General features: G+C 41.1%; 1 pseudogene across 1 annotated transcript in view; it reads right to left on the bottom strand.

Moving 5' to 3' along the window:
• Positions 1 to 20,600, bottom strand: part of LOC310824613 (cytochrome P450 3A27-like) — a 49,902-nt pseudogene that overhangs the window by 6,042 nt on the left and 23,260 nt on the right. The window contains exon 2 of the transcript in view: positions 112 to 211. The product of the transcript in view is annotated as a cytochrome P450 3A27-like (transcript). The remainder of the gene's footprint in view (positions 1 to 111; positions 212 to 20,600) is intronic.

Below are 20,600 nucleotides of genomic sequence, written 5' to 3'. Positions count from 1 at the left end.
ATACTGCAAGATTAACCTAATATTAATAATGCTATAATAACAATGATATTATCTATTTAAGGAGCCCTTATGTTTTTTTCCCCATACAACAACTTCAATTTAGCGTATTACCCTCCTGTTAGTGAAAAGGGAGTAGCATTCCTTGATGAGGATGGTTTTGATCATGGCTGTGTCCATGATACACAGGATGGGCTGACGGCCATCATAGATCCTACAGACCAGCAAAAACAAAGATAGTTAGATATACACTCACAGAGCACTTCATGAGGAACACTATACTAATACTGGGTAGGGCCTCCCTTTGCTCTCAAAACAGCCTCAATTCTTCGTGGCATTGATTCCACAAGATGTTGGAAACATTCCTTTGAGATTCTGGTCCATGATGACATGATTGCATCACTCAATTCCTGCAGATTTTTCAGGTTCACTTTCAAGATGTGAATCTCCCGTTCTACCACATCCCAAAGGTGTTCTATTGGATTCAGATCCTGGGAAGGCCACTGAAGAACACTGAACTCATTGTCATGTTCATGAAACCAGTTTAAGACAACTTTTGCTTTGTGACATGGTGCATTATCATGCTGGAAGTAGCCATTAGAAGATGGGTCAATTGTGGCCATGAAGGGATGCACATGGTCAGCAACAATACTCAAATAGGCTGTGGCATTCAAGCGGATATATACCGTAGATAGAGACAGACAGACCCATCACAGATCCTGCACTCTTAGAAAAAAAGTGCTACCTAGAACCAAAAAGGGTTCTTCTTCTACTCTCCCTTTGAAGAAACCTTTTGGGTTCCATGTAGAACCCTTTTCCACAGAAGGTTATACAGTACCGTGCGAAAGTAATGGGACAGTGAAGCATTTTTTCTTCTTTTTGGAGTTGAAATGAGAACGTAGAGATTCTCATCTTTTATTTGATGTTATTTGTGTACATATTGGTTTATCATTCAGAAATTACAACATTTTTATGCATAATCCCCCTATTTCAGGCTACACTAAAGTGATGGGACAATTGGCTTGACAGGTGTGTTCGTCAGGTGTGTTCCATCACATAATTTGTGCAGTCTGCTATTGGTGTCTTGTCAACATGAGGACCAAAGAGATGTTATTGAAAGTCAGGGAAGCCATTATGATGCTGAAATATCAGAAAAAAATGAAACATAGCCAAAACCTTAAACCTACCAAAATCAACAGTTTGGAACTTCATTAAAAGGAAAGAAAGCACTGGTGAGCTAAGAAATCGCAAATGGCAAGGAAGACTTCCAGTGGATAACCAAAGAATGCTCACCATAATTAAAAAAAACAACTAAAAAAAACTGCCCCATAGATTAGGAACACTCTCCAGGAGGTAGGCGTCAATGAGTCAGAGACTACCATCCGCAGAAGACTTCACCAGCAGAACTACAGAGGCTACACTGCAAGGTGCAAACCACTACTTAGCCACAAAAACAGGCTGGCCAGGTTACGGTTTGCTAAAAAGTACCTAAAAGAGCCTGCAGAGTTCTGGAAAAACATGTACCAGAGTGATGGCAAGTGTAAAGTGTGGAGAAAAAAAGGAACTGCCCAATATCCACAGCATCCCACATCATCTGTGAAATATGGGGGAGGGGGTGTTATGGCTTGGGCATGTATGGCTTCCACTGTAACTGGCTCACTTGTCTCCTTTGATGAAGATGAATTCAGAAGTGTTCAGAAACATCTTGTCAGTCCAAGTACAACTTAATTGCTTAATTGCTCCAAACTCATTGGACGGCATTTCACCATACAGCAGGACAATGACCCAAAACATACTGCCATAGCAACTAGGAAATTATTCAGGGCCAAAAAGTGAATCCAATAGAATCCTATAGAACATGCATTTAATTTGCTGAAGAGGAGGGCAAAACATCCTAAAAAAACAAACAACAATCGCTGCAATATAGGTCTGGCAGAGCATTACCAGAGAAGATACCCAGCGTCTGGTTGGGTCAATGGGTCACAGACTTTTGCACTTTTGCATACAAATACGAGTGCTTAATTTGGACATTTGCATAATGCAAAAGAAGAAAAAATGCTTGTCCCATTACTTACGCAGGGCACTGCAAATGGAACCCATAAGAGTTATTCAACCAAAGAATCCTTTTAGAACCCTTTTTTTCTTTATTTTTTTAATTACATTTTTGCCCTTTCAATGACATGGAGGGAAGACACAATCACTTCCGATTTGAATTCTGACATGTCGTGGCTCCTCTTTATTCATGCAGTTTGAGACGTGCTCAGAGGCAATATAGGAGCCTCAACCAATGAGAATCCAGGATGTTGTCAAACATTGGCAACGCACAAGTTGTGTTTGGGACCATACTACAGAATACTTAAAAGCTTAAAACTTAAATCGCTCAATAACAGATTCAAATTATTAATGTGGAAGCATGAAATTGTTGCTTGGGCAGTGTACTTGCATCAAGACAGATCATTTGTCTTGGTGTATGAGACCATTTCGTCGGTTGGATCGTCTGTGTTTGTGAAAATCGCACAGTGTCCGCCTGGTTTAAGAGTGTATACTGTAGACACTGAGAGATATATATATCCATCATAGTTAACAATAACCAGGATCAGTTTAGCAGAATCACCCCTACAGTTTCCCATATTTCTGGAAGCTCTCTGTGTCAAAATTGGTGAAACCACCCTGGGAACAAAAAACAAAACAAAAAAATAGCCAGATCATAAATGCTTGTCATAAACCTGAACTGTGGCTTAGTTTATGATGGCCCTTTTCCACTACAGACCGGCTCCCACTCCTCTCTTTTCGTTTTCGTTCAAAAGCTTTATTGCCCATTTTTCTGGGTAAAACAATTCATATTCAGCTCCCATGGCTTTCACCACAACAACACACATCATGGATGAGTCTACAATGTTGTTGTTTATGGGCTTTATCTCTACAAACCTTCTTATATCCCATCATCGTCCCGAGGAAAGGGATGGGTTTGAGACAAGGAATGCCTAGTTTTTTTAATATTCCATATGGCCAGTATCCATACCTGGTCAGAACAAATATAAATCAACAATCTGACTTGAAACAAAAGCAAAACGATCAAGTCATAGGTATCATTGAAACTGTTAGATAACTGTAATTATCAATACTATCATTTGTATGTATTATCACAACTAACTAACTAACAAATAATATTTTTTATTAAAACTTCTTACACTACGATCAGAGTGATGAGTAAAGTTTTTACAAAACAAAACAAAACTGCATGGAGCGTACAGTACAGCAGAGCTTGGAGTACCAGACATGAACACACACATCGGAGCTGTCACAGTGGTATACCTTGGATCACACACAGACACACACACACACACACACACACACACACACACACACACACACAAACACTGTCTCAACAGCCCCTTCCTTCACTCTCACTGTCTCTCTTTGTAGGTGGGTCAGGCTGCGTATTCAGCCTCTAAGGGGGGTATTGTTGGGATGACTCTACCAATCGCCCGAGACCTGGCACCCATGGACATCCGTGTGGTCACCATCGCACCCAGTCAGTAAACACACACACATACATACGCACTCTTTCACACACTCCCCCCCCACCCCCTTCCTCTCCATATCAGACAACCTCTCTCTCCCTCTCCTTAGGTCTGTTCTCCACTCCTCTCCTGGTGGGTTTACCTGAGAAGGTGCGTTCATTCCTGGCCCGCCAAGTGCTCTTCCCCTCGCGCCTGGGAGACCCTGCAGAGTTTGCCCACCTGGTGACATCACTGGCTGAGAACCCCATGATCAATGGAGATCAAACTGGATGGAGCTATCCGCATGCAGCCCTGAGAGAGAGTGAGTGTGTGTGTGTGTGTGTGTGTGTGTGTGTGTGTGTGTGTGTGTGTGTGTGTGTGTCTGTGTGTGATCCAAGGTATACCACTGTGACAGCTCCGATGTGTGTGTTCATGTCTGGTACTCCAAGCTCTGCTGTACTGTACGCTCCATGCAGTTTTGTTTTGTTTTGTAAACTGATCCAGTAATAAACTTCTAATGAGTTTGAGTCTCTCCTCCTCTGTGTCTGTGTAAAGTGAGATCAGTAGGAGCTAATAGGACAAATGAAACAAGAATGAGCCTTATGAGGCAAGTGTACCTTCATTTGTCCTATTAGAAGTGAATAGAACGCCTGAACACAGGAAATGCTAAATGCTAAAGCTCTCATAACATCACACCTGCATCAGTGTGTGGCTTTATGTACATGTCATCCACAACATTTGAGTGAAGGGAAAGGGACACATTTCTTTTGGAATGGAAAGGAGTCGAGGTACAGTATCTTGGTATACACACGTTTGCTCCAGTTTTGTACCCATTGACTGTGACCCTGTTTGTGTAAGAGGCTGACCCATTCTGATTCAAGATGTGTAAAAAAGGTATTTATTGCATATATTGTCCACTAAAAAGCAGATGATGGTACAAGTGTAAGGGACCAAGTGCTCCAACCTCAGTCTAGCCTGAAGATCATTCCATATCTGAGGAGCACAGCAGCTAAAACGTTCTTCTCAATTCTGTAATCACTTGTAGCACATTAAATAGTAACAAGCTGCAAGTTTGATCGCCAATAAGTCGCCATAAAAGCAATGATGTGAGGTAAAATGGGAGTTTTAAAAGAACTGCTTTATATACAGATGAAATCCAATGATAAGCCCTTCTCAACGTCAAAGAATCCCAACCCACAGACAGATACAAAAGACAATGGTGGGTACAGAAAACATGCCTACAAATGAACTGCAGAGCAGAGTGATAAATCGGGTCTAGTGGTTTAAGAATTGAGGCTGTCGTGTGATTTTAAATTGTGTCACCATAATCACGAACAGGGAGGAGCGTTGCCAAGACAATCTTCCTCCTATTATCAAAGGTGAAGCAAGACATTTCTTTACAAAACAAGTACAAGTCTAACTCGCAAACTGTTGATCACTTTTTCAACATGTATTTTAAAAGTGTATCATCTATCTAAATGCCCAGGTACTTATAATGGGGAACTTGTTCAGTTTGGGTTCTTTTCAGGGTACAAATATGTTGATCATTGTAATCAATATTATGGGATATAGAGAAAAACATAACAGACCTCATGCATACCTCTTCAAATTAAGGTTTACCCAGATTGTTTCTAATCTAACCCATGTGCATACATGTGCCATGTTTTTTCTTCCTCAACTTGTAAATGTAAAAAACACAAACACCACCACTTTGTCTTTTTGTGGTGTTAGGAATACAGACCTCACAGATAAAAATGTTTTGATAAAGGTCATAAACCGAAACGTCGACACAATAAATAAGCAGAGGGAACAATCGTGTGTGCAGGAGTATTCATTTTTTTACATACCTTTTCTTCCTAAACTCATCATCACTCAACATAGTTTACAGCTATGCAACTTGTAAAATACAGCATTTCAAACATGACACACAGTTTGCCTTTGAATATGACTTTAATGAAAGAGAATTGAAACGGCAAGTGTAGTTATAGTGGTAGTATGCAGGGTAGTTATTGTGGTAGTAAGTTTGGGATAGTTGTGGATTTCCAGAATTGTCTCTGTGTTGAAATATCTGAAAGAGAAAAATTGTCTTATCATTTGTATAGATAAAATCTAAATTATTTTGAGGTGATTTGAGAAGCCAAAATGATCATGCTTAGAATGCACTGTAAGCAGATAATGGAGGGCATACCTGTATTTTGTTTCCCTTTATGGAAAGCCCTCTCCATGCTCTCTCTGGCAAACTCCAGGTTCGCCGCCATTACTCTTTTCTTTTCAGTCTTCTCCTTCTCTCTCTCCATTTCTGTCTTCATCCTCTTCATGACATCTTCTGTAATCTTTGTCATCAACTCTTTCACTTCCCTCTCCCTCCTTTCCACCATATTATTTATCATCCCATCCATCTCTTCTCTCATGCGTTTAACGTCATCTTCTTTCTCCTTCAGGATTTTCTCCATCTCTTTCTCGACCACTTCTACTCTCTTCATTGCCTCCAATTCCTTTTTCACCCATTCAATATCCTTTTCTTTCTCCTGTTCATTCCTGTTTCTCTGTCTCTCCTCCTCTGCCCATTTCATCACCTCCATCCTCTCTTTCACTTGTTTCACCTCCATTTCTTTCTCCTCCAGGATTCTCTCCATCTCTTTCTCGGCCTCCTCTACTCTCTTCATCGCCTCCAACTCCTTTCTCATCCATTCAAAATCCTTTTCTTTCTCCTTCTCACTCCTGTCTCTCTCTCTCTCCTCCTCTGCCCATTTCATCACCTCCATCCTCTTTTTCACTTGTTTCACCTCCATTTCTTTCTCCTCCAGGATTCTCTCCATCTCTTCTACTGTCTTCATACCCGCCTCCATCTCCTTTCTCATCCATTCAATATCGTTTTCTTTCTCCTTCTCAATCTTCTCCATCTCCCTCTCCATCTCTGTCTTCATCCACTTCACGACATCTTCTGTAATCTTTCTCATCTCCTCTTCCACTTCACTCTCCCTCCTTTCCAACATATTCTTTATCACATCCATCTCTTCTCTCATGTGTTTAACGTCACATTCTTTCTCCTCCAAGATTCTCTCCATCTCTCTCTCCATATCTTCGACTCTCTTCATCGCCTCCAACTCCTTTCTCATCCATTCAAAATCCTTTTCTTTCTCCTTCTCACTCCTGTTTCTCTCTCTCTCCTCCTCTGCCCATTTCATCACCTCCATCCTCTCTTTCACTTGTTTCACCTCCCTTTCTTTCTCCTCCAGGATTCTCTCCATCTCTCTCTCCATCTCTTCTTCTCTCTTCATACCCGCCTCCATCTCCTTTCTCATCAGAGAATATAGTATACACTTTGTGACAAAAAGTGATGACGTCACATAAATGTAATCATCGAAAATAATACTTGAAAATTATAAGTCCCGCCCCCTTTGAGGGCGGATGTGGTGTGCTGTTGATGCTGGTCCAATGAGACGTGGGGGGAGAGGCTAAAGGTGTTCTGGTGTTTGTCGGAACTTGACATTTTTATGAGGCTGTGGTCACCCCCCATAGGATGTAGATCCGTGAGAATGGAATGTATGGGTTAGGGGGGAGGGGAGGGGAGGGGAGGGTAGGGGATGTGGAGGGGGCCCCCATGGGGGGCCCTGAACTGCCTGAAGAACCATAGGGGGTTCAGCTAAAGTTTGTCACTGATAAGGGGTGTTGGGAAGGGTGGTTATTGCCCTATGAGACATGGGTGAGAGTCTAAGGTGTTCTGGGGTTTGTCGGAACATGACATTTTTATGAGGATATGGTCACCCTCGTGCGCTATAGAACCGTGAGAATGGATTGGATGGAATAGGGGGGAGGGGAGGGGGCCCCCATGGGGGCTCTGAACTGTCTGAAGAACCATAGGGGGTTCAGCTAAAGTTTGTCACTGATAAGGGGTGTTGGGGTGTGATGATGATGATGATGATGACTTTATGCTGCATACAGGCCTCTATGTCAAAATTGCATGTGAGGCTTAAAATAAAACTTCAATACTGGGGGTTAAAATGAGCAATTAAAAAATGGCTAGGCTGCTACTCTAGTGCTAGTATTGTGTTCAATAATGAAGGGATAGGGTTGGTAAAAGGGGGGGGGGGGGGGGGGGGGCTTAAAAAAAAAAAAGGTTCAATTTTTAAAAATGTTTAGTTTCAAACGTGGGTCTGACCCGTGCCTCGGACGTGACGTTGATAAGATCACGTGTTTCCCGGGCAAAAAAGGTGTATATATATGACCCATGGGTGGGAACTGTAGTAGTAAGTAGTTGTGGCTGTATGACATTGTCTAAAATGGCGTCTACAAGGAGGATGGGGGAAATGGAAGGGTGTTTATTGATCCATGAGACAAGGGTGTGAGGCTAAGGTGTTCTGTTGTTTGTAAAATTAGTTGTAGCATCTTGACATTTTTATGAGGAAGGGGTCACCCCCGTAGGATGTAGAACCGTGAGAATGGATTGGTTGGATTAGGGGGGAATCACAGGGCCCTGAACTGTCTGAAGACCGACCGACCGAGGTCCTGCTAAAGTTTGCCTCTGATAAGAGCATGTGTTTCCCTGACAAAAAGATGTATATATATGGGACCCTGAGAGCTGGTCACAAAGGGCCGAAGACTTGGGACTGCTGAATCTGACCAATCTCTCACTCTCTCAGCCATGGAAGATGTACGTACGTTTTTCCTAAGGGGTTTCCCATCCAGAGGGTGTAAGGGAGGGTTTCTGTAAGAGAGGTAATCTTTAATCTTTCCAGATCAAACAATTGACTCTACAAGTCTTCAATCGTCACCTCATCGTGAACGTCAAATAGCACGTGTTTCTCCATATCGTCCCTGGAGGGATGCTGTAGGTATGTTAAATAAATAAATAAATAAATCAACAAATTATTAAATACATAATTAAATAAAAACAATCTGTAACCTGCTTCTCTTCTTTTTACAATGGAAGCAGAGGGTTACAACGTTGAAGATTCTGGACCCCTTGATACATTCAGGCAGTTCCTATCGGCTGAGAGCGACAGTGAGGCGTATTTGCCGACGTCACCACAAGCTTCTCTCCACAGCGAGGATGCGCAGCTGCCTGGACTGAACCATCTTGAGGAGAATCGCCAAGGTTTTTATAATAATGATGATGATGTTCAACTGTCTCCCGTCCCCAGTCAAGATGCGCATGACGATGATGGTCGCCCTGATGCGGTTCTCTCAGCTTATTATGAAGGTCTTAATGAAGGTCTGGCTCTAGCAGAAGTGTCTGATGAAGATGAGGATTCAGAGACCGATTCTGTGAATAGTCTAGATTTTGAACAGAGTTTGATCAGTATTGAAATGAGATTGCATACGGCCCGGTTGTTACGGGTGAGATCCAGAAATATAGCACAACCTGTTGATCGCCGTAGTAGGCTTAGACATATACGAAAGCGTACAGGCGTATTGAAACGTATCGCAAGACGTCTGTTTACTGTTTAAAAAGTCACAGTTTCATTCAAATTAATAATATAAAAAAAAAAAAAAAGAAAAAAAAAAAAAAAATGGCTGAATCAGACAGGGTTAATCATCATGATATTCCACATGACCTCAGGCAAATGGTCAATGATCTTAATACGTCTAGTGTTGTTAGAGAGTTTGAACCTGTAGACCGTCCATTACATCAGATGCTTCCCGATGTCCCTGTAAACAGGCCTCAGGAGCACTACTTCCTCCCGACCGAGGAGGCGTTAGATGATATACTCGCCGCTTATAGATATCCTTTATCTGACACGCTTCCGTCGTCTACCTGTATGGAGGATGGGTCTGATTCGACAGAGGATGTTATGGATCCCAGTCGTGATATGGACATGGATTGGAGTCCTATACCCCTTTCCCAGATAACTGACTATGAGTCCCCCTGGACTCCAATACCCCTTTCCCAGATAACTGACTGTGAGCCCCCCTGGACTCCAATACCCCTTTCCCAGATAACTGACTATGAGACCCCCTGGAGTCCCGCTGATAATGTATGTTGTCAAGCCCTCAACGATGTTGAAACTCAACACGGGAGCGGTGGAGGTGTTGGAGATGGAGAAATTAATGATAATGTAATGGGTAATAACAACCAGCAATTACCAGAGGAGGGTGAAGCCGGAGTGTCTGTACCGTCCTGTAATGGAGGTAACGGGGAGGATTTTGCGGAGCGTATGGAAATTGACCGAGGCTCTATTGACACGCCTGATGGCATGCAGGTAATAAACAGAGATAGCTTCAATAATGTTGAGGTGAGATCATTTTTAAATTTCCCAATGCCAGATAGGGCACTTACCAACCCTAATTTTGGAGAGTTTTACCACGCTGTAGTAAATGGTTTTCAGAACCGAATGTCTGCGATAATCGAAAGAGTTGGGGTAAACCCTCGCGATATTATCCAGCTCAATTTACGAGCTGATAGCTTACAAGATGACGTCTCAATGACTGTGCGTTACGGTGAAGGTAGGCTAACAGATTTCAACCAAATTCTTGACCGTCTTGTTCAGTCTAACATGGCTATTTTCAGTGGTTCTGGAATACATCTTTCCGTGAACATTGTCAGGCCTCCGGGCGGTTCAGGTAGGCGGAAAATTAATACATTATTTATCACGGAGATCCTAAAAAAAAAAAGCAAACATTTATTTGTAATTCCAAATCTGAACCATGCATGCTTCGGAATAAACCTAGCTCTACTTGCAAATCCCGGTTTAACCGTTGAAGAGGCAGGGAGGGAGGGTTACAATATTCATGTCGAAGCCGGGCTCGGGGCTAATGATAGGACCACATTTGAAGATGTGATCAAATTTGAACAGCTGTTAAACTGTAAAATCGTTATTTTTTACAGAGCCTCAGATAGAGTTAATCTGATTACGTTCCATACTGAAACAGAGTCAGAGACAATCCGTTACATGCTTTTGCATGACAATCATTTTTACGGGATAAAAAATGTTAAAGGATTCCTTGGCTGTGCATTTTTCTGTATTCATTGTTACACGGGGTATAGTCGAGAAGGAGGACACTATTGCGAAAAAGCTTGCAACGTCTGTCTTTCAGACTGTAAACAACAAGCTGCATTTCAAAAAGTCCATTGTAATGATTGCAATCGTAACTGTTCAAATAGTGTGTGTTATAGGCTGCATAAGGTGTGCAGATGGCACCCAAAAGCTAAAAAGATGGCTAGCAATTGTCAAATAAATAAGAAATGTCTTAAATGTGGATTTACATACCGTATAAACCTCATAGACTCTAAACCCCATGTCTGTTCAATTAAAGTTTGTCACATCTGTAAACAATTCCTTCAGCCCGTTAAACCCCCATCTTTGTCAGCTGTTCAGACTTCTGAAGAAGTGTCAGAGTGCGTGGATATTCATCAATGTTACATGCAATCTAAACCTCGTGTAGCAGAGGAGAGGATTAATCAGAAGCTGGTATTTTATGATTTTGAATCAAGCCAGACAACTGGAACACATATCCCTGTCTATGTGGCTACACAATCCCTGCAAGGGGCTCGATGGTGTGCGCAGGGTCCTAATTGTGCTCTAGAGTTTTTATTGCATTACCGGCAAAACCAATTCAAAGGCACGGTGTTCTTAGCCCATTATAGCAAAGGTTATGACAGTTATCTAATTTTAGAGGCATATGTAAAACAGGGGATAACACCGTTCGTCATAGCCCATGGGAGTAAAATCATACTCATTATTGATAAACAATTCCGGCTCAAATTCATTGACACATATTCCTTCATCCCCATCCCCTTAAGACAGTTTCCAAAAGCGCTAGGATGTAAAACTGAATCGAAAAAGGGATATTTCCCTCATAAAATGACAGATTATTCAAAAATGTTAAATAAGTACAAGGGGCGCTATCCAGAAGCAGAAATGTACGGATGTGATGAAATGTCGATAGAACAGAGAAACAGTTTCTTTAAGTGGTATAACACAGTAAAAGATCAGGAATTTGACTTTTTAACCGAGTTAAAGGCTTATTGTCAGAATGATGTGGAGATTTTAGCCGAAGGTGCCAGCAATTTCCGCAATGAATTTATAAAGACAACTCAATGCGATCCTTTTGCGAGCGTGACAATTGCGTCAGCAGCTTTAGCTGTTTTTCAAACCAATTTCTTAATCAAAAACACAATCGCATTACCAGATGCTAACAACTACAGACGACAATTCAAGGCCAATTCCCATGCTTCGATACAGTGGCTTGAGTATCTAGCGTTTTCACGCTGCATAGACATTGAACACGCATTAACACCTCAGGGTGAACGTTGTTTCGGCCCTCTTCATGTCGATGGGTATGCTGTGATAAAAGGTGTGAAAACAGCATTAGAATTCTATGGATGTTATTTTCATGGTTGTCCGACTTGTTATAACCCTCACGACATATCGCCGCTTACAGGAATAGAGTTTGGCGTGATGTACTCTAACACTCTGAAAAGGCTAACTCGGTTAGAAACAGAGTTTAAGCTGAAAACAGAGGTTATATGGGAACATACATGGAATTCGATGAAACAACAGCAACCTTCTGTTAAATTATTCCTAGAGAGATACCGGGAGCCTAGCCCTTTAAATCCTAGGGCCGCGCTATTTGGAGGCAGGACTGAGGCTATTGTCTTAAGACGCAAAATTGAACAAGGGCAGACCATCCAATATGTCGATTTTACCAGCTTATACCCGTATTGTAATGCAGAGTTTGATTATCCAATTGGTCACCCGGTTATAATCAGGAAAGATTTTAAACCGGTTGAAAATTACTTTGGCTTTATACATGCTAAAGTTCACCCGCCGAGGGGTTTGTTTTTCCCTGTGCTACCTATGAAAAATGACGAAGGTAAATTGCTTTTTACACTCTGTCGAACATGTGGGATTGAAAATAATCAGAATTCGAATTGTTTGCATTCTCTGGATGAGAGATCGCTTCAAGGCGTATGGGTTAGCATTGAGTTATTAGAAGCTCAAAAAAGAGGTTACATTATAGCTGAAATTTATGAGGTCTGGCATTTTGAACAGAGATCCGATAAATTGTTTAAAGATTACATCCATACATTCCTTAAGCAGAAGCAGGAGGCCTCGGGGTATCCTGAGGATGCCACAGACGAGGTTAGTAAACAGGCTTATATAAACGATTATAGAGAGAATCAAGGTATCCAACTTGACCCGCATAAAATTGTGTACAATGCTGCAAAGCGTCAGATCGCAAAACTTTTACTTAATTCCTTCTGGGGAAAAATGGCTCAAAGATCTAATCAACTTACAACCAGTATCGTGAAAGAACCCAAAGAGTTTTTTCAGTACCTCTTTAGCAGTAAGTATGATATAAGCCAGTTCCATTTCATAAATAATGATATTGCAATCATTCAATGGCGTCATAATTCCAAGTGTGTCTTACCACCCGGTGACTCAAATATTTTTTTAGCGGCGTTTACGACAGCATATGCAAGAGGTGTATTATACAAACAGTTACATTTATTGCAAGAGCGAGTACTATACTATGACACCGACTCAATTGTTTACCTCTCCAGCCCTGAAGATCTTTACACCCCTCCGACAGGCAATTATCTAGGTGATTTGACATCGGAATTAGCGGCTGATGATTATATTTGTGAGTGGACCGCAGCGGGTCCGAAATCCTACGGCTTTCTCACCCTGCAAGGAAAGGTGTGTTTGAAAGTCAAAGGTTTTATCCAGAATTATGAAAATTGTAAAAAACTTAACTTTAATAATTTGACTGCTCTGGTAGAAGACTATATTATAGATCCTAACACGCGACGCGAGATCCCTGCCCGTTACAATAGAATTAAACGTGATATCAAAGCTTTTTCGCTCGCTAATAAACATCAAGTTATCAACTTTTCTGTTGTTTTTGATAAGAGACGCCTTCTCCCCTCGGGTAGAACATTGCCGTTTGGTTACTGAGTTGTTATTACCGGTTATCATCTGTTATTACCTGGGTTCACAATAGCCTGTGTTCACAATGTATCCTAATGATGTTTTATAGTATTTGAAAAAATGTATTCTACAGTGTATTCTACAAAGTGTCCTAATGGTGTTTTATTGTGTTTGAAAAATGTATTCTGCATTGTATTCTACAAAGTGTCCTAATGAGGGTTTTATTGTGTTTGAAAAATGTATTCTGCAATGTATTCTGCAATGTATTCTACGAAGTATCCTAATGTTGTTTTATCGTGTTTGAAAAATGTATTCTACAATGTATTCTACAATGTGTTCTACGAAGTATCCTAATGCTGTTTTATTGTATTTGAAAAATGTATATCTCATTAAATTCTTATTCATACGTCACCCCACCTCGTCGTTTTTTACATATTCTGGGCTGGATATAATCAGGGTTCATCGTTAACCATGCGGTTAGTCTGTTTTAGTACAGTTGTAAGAATGGATGTGACTGTCGATCTGGCATTCCAAATGCCATGTAGCATGCTAATAGTGGGGCCTAGTGGCTCAGGTAAAACTTTTTTTGTAAAACAATTACTTGAAAACATGGAGAGTACATTTTCAAAAGTGCCGGCTCGTATAATCTGGGCATACTCTTCATATCAGCCAATGTATGACGAGCTCAGTCAAAATGTCAATATCGAATTTGTAGAAGGTATTCCCGCAAACTTTAATGATGAAAATCTATTCCCCCGGAACCAACACAATCTTTTAGTGGTAGATGACTCCATGGATGTGGGGGGCAATCATGAAGAATTAATGAAAGCGTTCACAGAATATCGCCATCATAAAAAATTGAGCGTATTTTATCTGCTTCAGAATTTGTTTAATCAAGGGAAACATTCGCGCACGATTAGTTTAAACACTAATTACATGGTGCTGTTTAAATCACCACGTGATAAAATGCAGATCCGGGTTTTAGCTCAACAAATGTATCCCGGCCTGAAAAAATTCTTTTTAGAAAGTTATGAAGATGCTACAAGGGAACCGTATACATATTTAATCGTTGACCTGCGTCCTAATTGTCCAGAACCCCTAAGACTGAGGAGTGGAATACTCCCTGGAGAGTGGCCGGTGGTCTATCAAACTAAAAAGTGACAAGAGACTTTTTAAATAAATAAATAAACCATGTCTCAACGGATGAAAAGAAACCTTCCCATTTTAAAAGCTTTGCTCGCTCTAAAACCCTCGGAGAGAAGAAGTTTTCTATGTAGGGGGTCGGAAGATCTCATACTAGCCCTGTGTGAGATTGCTTTAAACATATTGAAGGGAAACATACCTCTCACCCCTGGACAGTTCACTAAATTAAAAAAACAGAAAAAATTTATCAAGCTTTTTGCCCAGCGTAAAACCGGATTTAAACACAAGCGGAAAGTGCTGACGCAATCGGGGGGCTTCCTATTGCCCTTATTAGCGACAGCCCTACCCTTTATAACTAGTCTGTTCTCTCGGCAGAGATAGTCAGAGACATTCTGGGCATGTCTGCGTTTAATAAAATGTACATGATTTCTCCACAACAGCTGGATAATTTAACCCAAAAGAGTTCACAGAGCATTGGCGAGCGAGCCCAACATGTCTTGCAAAACAATATGGAACGAGTTCTGAAACAGACAAGTGTTGACTCGCATACTAAAGCCAAGCAGTTCAATGATTTACTCGATAAATATCTAACCTTGCACCGCAAGGGGGCGACTCAAGATCGCAAAATCGTTTTTAAACTACCTGACAAACCCTCTGAGAAATCAGGTGAAGCCGATGAGGGCTACATAAGAGTGGGGGAGGAGGAAGAAGCTTCAGACACCCTGGAGGAGGAGATTTTGGAGAATATAGGTTCTCGCAATCGAAAAAACGCCGCCTACATTCTGCAGAAGCTTCGTCAATCAAACCTTCTAAGTTGGAATCGTTCAGGCGAGATAATTGTCCAGGATAGCCCTATTAAAGGATCTCATATTTTCGATTTGATGAAGACGTTGTCAAACCGTCGGTTCCATTCCGGAACTCTACCGCGAGGCTGGGATGTTTTTTTAAATACAATTTCCGAATTAAATATTCCAATCACAACGGTTACGAACACACACGCTCGCCAGCAATTACGCCTTAAACCCTCCAAAACCGCGAGTGAATCAATTCCTCAGATACGTCATAGCAAGAGAAACCGTGGAGAAAAAAAAAAAAAATCTCCATTGTCAACATCATTATTATTAGACATGTCTTACGCCATGACCCCTTCTAAAAAAAACCCAATGGACATGTTACAGATGGCTACACCTGCAGACTCTGAATGGTCAACGCCCACCGAATGGCAACTCTCTACACCCATCCATTCTAGATGGTTAGATTTCAATCGAAAAAAATGAATTCAAACAGACTGTATGATGTTTTAATCAATAAAATGATTTATTGAAATTAATATATGTTCGAAAAGAGTATTCATTCATGACAATTATAACACTCATTAAACAGTTTTAAAGAGCAGGCATTCTGATTATACATTTTAACAGTCTTCATCCGTGAAATACATTTAGCATATTTCTTGACAAACTTGCTGACCATAACATCATTCTTTTTTAAATGATCTGAATACAATCGCATTGTTTCTTGAAAGGAGAGTCCTTTAAATCGATGACATAGGTAGAATACTACATGGGCTCCACAAGTCGTTGAATAATCATCTTGAACCTTCTGTTTGTTATAGAGTATTTCTTGAGCATTCCTTGATAGAAAACGCATAAACGCTTCAGGGTAGAATCTGTGATCTGGAGGATTTGCATATGAATCAAAAAATGTTGCCTTGTCTGGTTCAGCTTCGATAATCATACCCACCCAATGTTCGCCTTCTCGGTTCTGATCGTGCGTGTTAACGACTAGATAGCTGGGGCGTCTAGCTATCTTGGAGGGTAGTAAATCACTAGGCCAAACACCGGCAAAAGCATCACCTAAAATTGGCTTTAATATAGACTCCAGCTGATGGTTATCCATCCTTTTATCAGGTTTAAAGGTTTCCAGGTTTAAAGGATTACTGTCGTAGCAGGCGTACACTATCAGGGTCATTGTCTGAGGGAGGGCTATTCTGAATCTTAAATCCAGACGACATGTGCCATGCACCGAGGGTGAGAGAGCCTCGCTGTCTAATTCATCATCCCTTGACAAATTGAACAGGAACAGCGAGTATCCATTTTCAAAGTTGTCACGGTTGATGCAGAGCGGAGAGTCTCTGATATGTCGGTTTGTACCCACATATAAGTTGTAAAATTCTCGAACACTCTGATGGGTGTCAAAGTGGGGTTGGTAGGGTTTTGCGGGAATATAGCGTGAATTTACACTGAGACTGAGATATTCAAGATCCGAGTGATGGAATTTGAAAGGGTTCTTATCTCTTGCGCCTACGAAAGCTCGATGATCAACTAATCCCGCTACTATATATTTAGGGAGCCTCCCTAAATATAAATTGTCTTGCGCGCACACCCGGGAGCCTCTAGGGATTGTATAATTCTTAACGACTACCCGGCTTATAGGGTATAACGCATTGGATTTCATCAGAGCAGCCGAATGTCCTAACATGACATCGGGTGAAACCTGTACTTTTTTCGCAAAAATACTTGCAGATAGGATTTTTAATGCATACTCCTGGTCAGCAGCTGACACCAGTGTAAAAGCACTTTTGGCTTTCACCAGTTTCAAACGAACATCGACATTGTTTAACAAGAGTCTTTCGGAGAAAAATATGTCACTGTGTAGAGGTCCCATTACTTCGAATGCGCGTGAATCTCGACAGAAGCTCGCGCGCTTAACAAGTCCTGTGTTAGGACCATCAGCGGCAATAGATACAGAGTCCAAATCTACACCTTCATCTTTGTACCATAGACCCGCGGAAAACTGACTCTCCAAGGTTTCTTTTGAAAAGTTGAGCAGAGTTTCAATAATAGATCTGTAAGGATGTGTAGCGGACGATGAGCTAATGAGAACATCATTTAGACTAACATCTACCTGGGAGAATATAGTATTTAAGGGGTATTGTATTATTCCACAATTATCACCGCCCCCCAGATCTGTTCCATCAGCCTTGGTAATCTTGAGTCGTAGATATAGCAATGTTGAGTTTAGATCTAGATATGCACTTCCACTTCCTGATATCTGAAAATCCAGAACCTCTTGATCCACAATAGAGTTTAGAGGATGGATCTCCACGTAACCGCTTTGTTCTATAGACAATTGGGTCATGGGCGGTGCAAAAAGGTCAAGTTCCGATTTGGTGCACTCTGCTGAGAGATGATGTACAAGAGACATTCTTCTTATTCTTATTCTTATTATTTTTAGAATATATTTCCGTCAGTTTGTTTTTTAGACTTTCTGGGTTTTTTTGATATGCGTTTCTTAGAGGTGCGATGCTCTAACAATGCCACAGATCTTTTTCTTCTTCTTCCTCTGGCAAGGCGTCCTATTCCAGATCCTTCCTGAGACCTGCTGGCGCGATCGGCGATATGACGGGTTACGGCCCCCACAACGTCAGATGCTATCCCCTTCGCTGCTGTTTTCAAATGCGGTTTAACTATATATGCGCCGCGCTTAAGAAACGTTAGGACAAATCTGAACGCCCTACTTAAGATAGACCCTAACCCTCGACCATATTGCACAGGAGTACCTACAAACCCACTTAGACTGCCGCGCCCTGTTTGGTTTACGTAATAATTCACAAATCTTTGTGAATCCATTTTTTTTTCTTTTTTTTGCTGCTGTTTTTGCTTTGTTCTATAGATTCAGATGAGAGACTTGGGTTTAAAGTGCAGCTTGCAAATTGTCTTCCCGTATGTGAATCGAATCGGCTTGTTTAAATCCGTTTTTAGCTCAATCTGTATATCCTGAATGCGCTGTTTATTAACAGTAACGTAGTGTAGCCTGCTGTAGGAGAGAGTGATTACATCCCCGTAAGATCCTTCTTTTTTAACGATTCTTAGAAGAGGAACCGCATAGTCACCAATATGCTGTGCTTCCACGATATTCGTATAGACGAAAAAATTATACTGCCCCGCATTAATATCGCTGGGATATTTACTCATCGGTTTTCCACCCGACCGTGTCCAAGCGTCGGGTTCAAACCCTAGCATGTAGGCTAGTGGAGCCTTGAACCTGAGAGAATATTTGTCAGGTCCTAATATAGAAATTCTTTTATGTATAGAACTGTAATATAAAAGTAGATCTGTTTTTTGTTTCTTAAATACGGCATTTATCTCCTTCACTATCGCATCGACACTGTCATAATAGCCTGTAGGGATTTTCTGGTAGAATGGAGGGTCCCGCGGTCTCGAATGGTCTTTCAGGTCATAGGTATCTTCTAAACTTAAAATATTATTCCAGGTATGACAGTACATTATCTCTGCTAACGCCACCTCATAAGGTCCATGTAACTCTATAGGGTGAGACAGCGTTATCGTATAATTTGAACTGTTATTGCTAGGGTAAACGCTGTGACATGCATTTGAAGGGAGAGTCACATAGAAAGATTCTCGCTCCTCCATCCTTGCTTCTTCTAGTTTGGCTTCTTGTTTTTCTTCCTCCCGAGCTCCATGACCTCTTTAGCCGGGAGCCATGAGTCAAACTGACTAGGCCAACCTTGCCAGTGGACTAAAACCATCTTCCGGCCCTTTTGAATTTTCTTGTCTAAAATCCTTTCTACCCGAAAGACTGTGTCAGAGGTGATTCTCACCTTCTGCAGTTCTGCTTCATAGAACGTGCCAGTAAGAATTTCACCTTTTATATCCCTTAATTTATAAACGGGCGGGAGTCTAGGGATACATTCGTTAACGATAAAGTATTCATCAGTGAATGATTGTTCGTACATTTTATCGAATATCCCCCTGTATTTGGAAACCCGCACAATGTCACCCTCTTTGAATTTAAACACAGGGGTCATACTGTTCAGAGGTAAAGTCCCGTATAAATTCTCAAAGACTTGCATGCTATTGGAGGATGTTACCTCAACAGGTTTCATTTTGATACTGCTATGATAACTATTATTATAGCTATCAAGCAAATCCCGAATCACATCAATATATCTGCGGGTGTTCTTAGCTGTGAAAAACCTCCACATCTTTGTCTTCAGCGTACGGTTAAAACGTTCCACGACTGACGCCTTCAAATCACTACCCGTTGCAAAGTGTTGAATATTATGTTTCTTCATTAGTTTTTCAAAGATACGGTTAAAAAATTCTTTTCCAGCATCCGTTTGGATTTTAACTGGTATACCGCTCTCTTCTAAGACTGCTGCAAAGGCCTCCGCAACTACGACGGCCGTCTTGTTTTTTAAAGAGCGTGCATAAGCTTTTTTTGAAAATACATCTATTACTGTAAGCAGAAATTTAAAATTATCATTGTCTTCAGACAGTGCACCCATATCGCAAAGATCCGCTTGAAATTGATACATAGGACGTGGCGCAAAAACACGATTTCTAGCATAGGTTTTTCTAGCCGTTTTGTGTAAGGTATACGCCTCTTGACCAGACAGCCACTCTCGTACTTGATCACCGCTAACTTTTTCAGCCGTCTGCTCTTCGACGGCTTTTTGAAGTTTTTCTACCCCTCCAAAAGATCCCGGGTGTGCCGGGTCATAATATATTCTCTTCATTACACGCTCGGCCTTTTTCGAGGTCATGACGACTAGCAATCAAGCGAGATCTGAGTACAATGTCAATTTTGCATAATTATTTATTGATTACAAGTCATTACATCTGAATGATTACATGTCATTACATTTGAATGATTAATACAAGTTTTTAATACATCCCCACAGAAGTGTGTAAGACATTTAGGGCCCTATCAACATCAAATGCTAGACCATTCTTAAAGCGATATGTTGCTACATCAATTATATAGGTATACAACACCATGAAATGACTAAATTTGAAGCTATGCATAGACACTTCTCTAATAATTCCATCTAATGTTTTTTCAAATTTCTCCGCATCGGAGGCATTTGAACCAATATACACCAATTCCTTCCAACGGTTAAAAGACACACAATCTCTCACAATTTCCAATGACCTCTCAAAACGGACAACTTGTTCAATGTCAACATCGCTACATGTTTGAAATAAAGATTCATCATTAACCCGATTAGCAATAGCCCGTTTTACAAGAGAGCTGACCCCAGGATGACCTGAAGCGG

Source organism: Argentina silus, assembly GCF_951799395.1.
Source record: "Argentina silus genome assembly, contig: scaffold_160, whole genome shotgun sequence".
NCBI lineage: Eukaryota > Metazoa > Chordata > Actinopteri > Argentiniformes > Argentinidae > Argentina > Argentina silus.
This window is presented reverse-complemented; position numbering and strand designations above follow the sequence as displayed.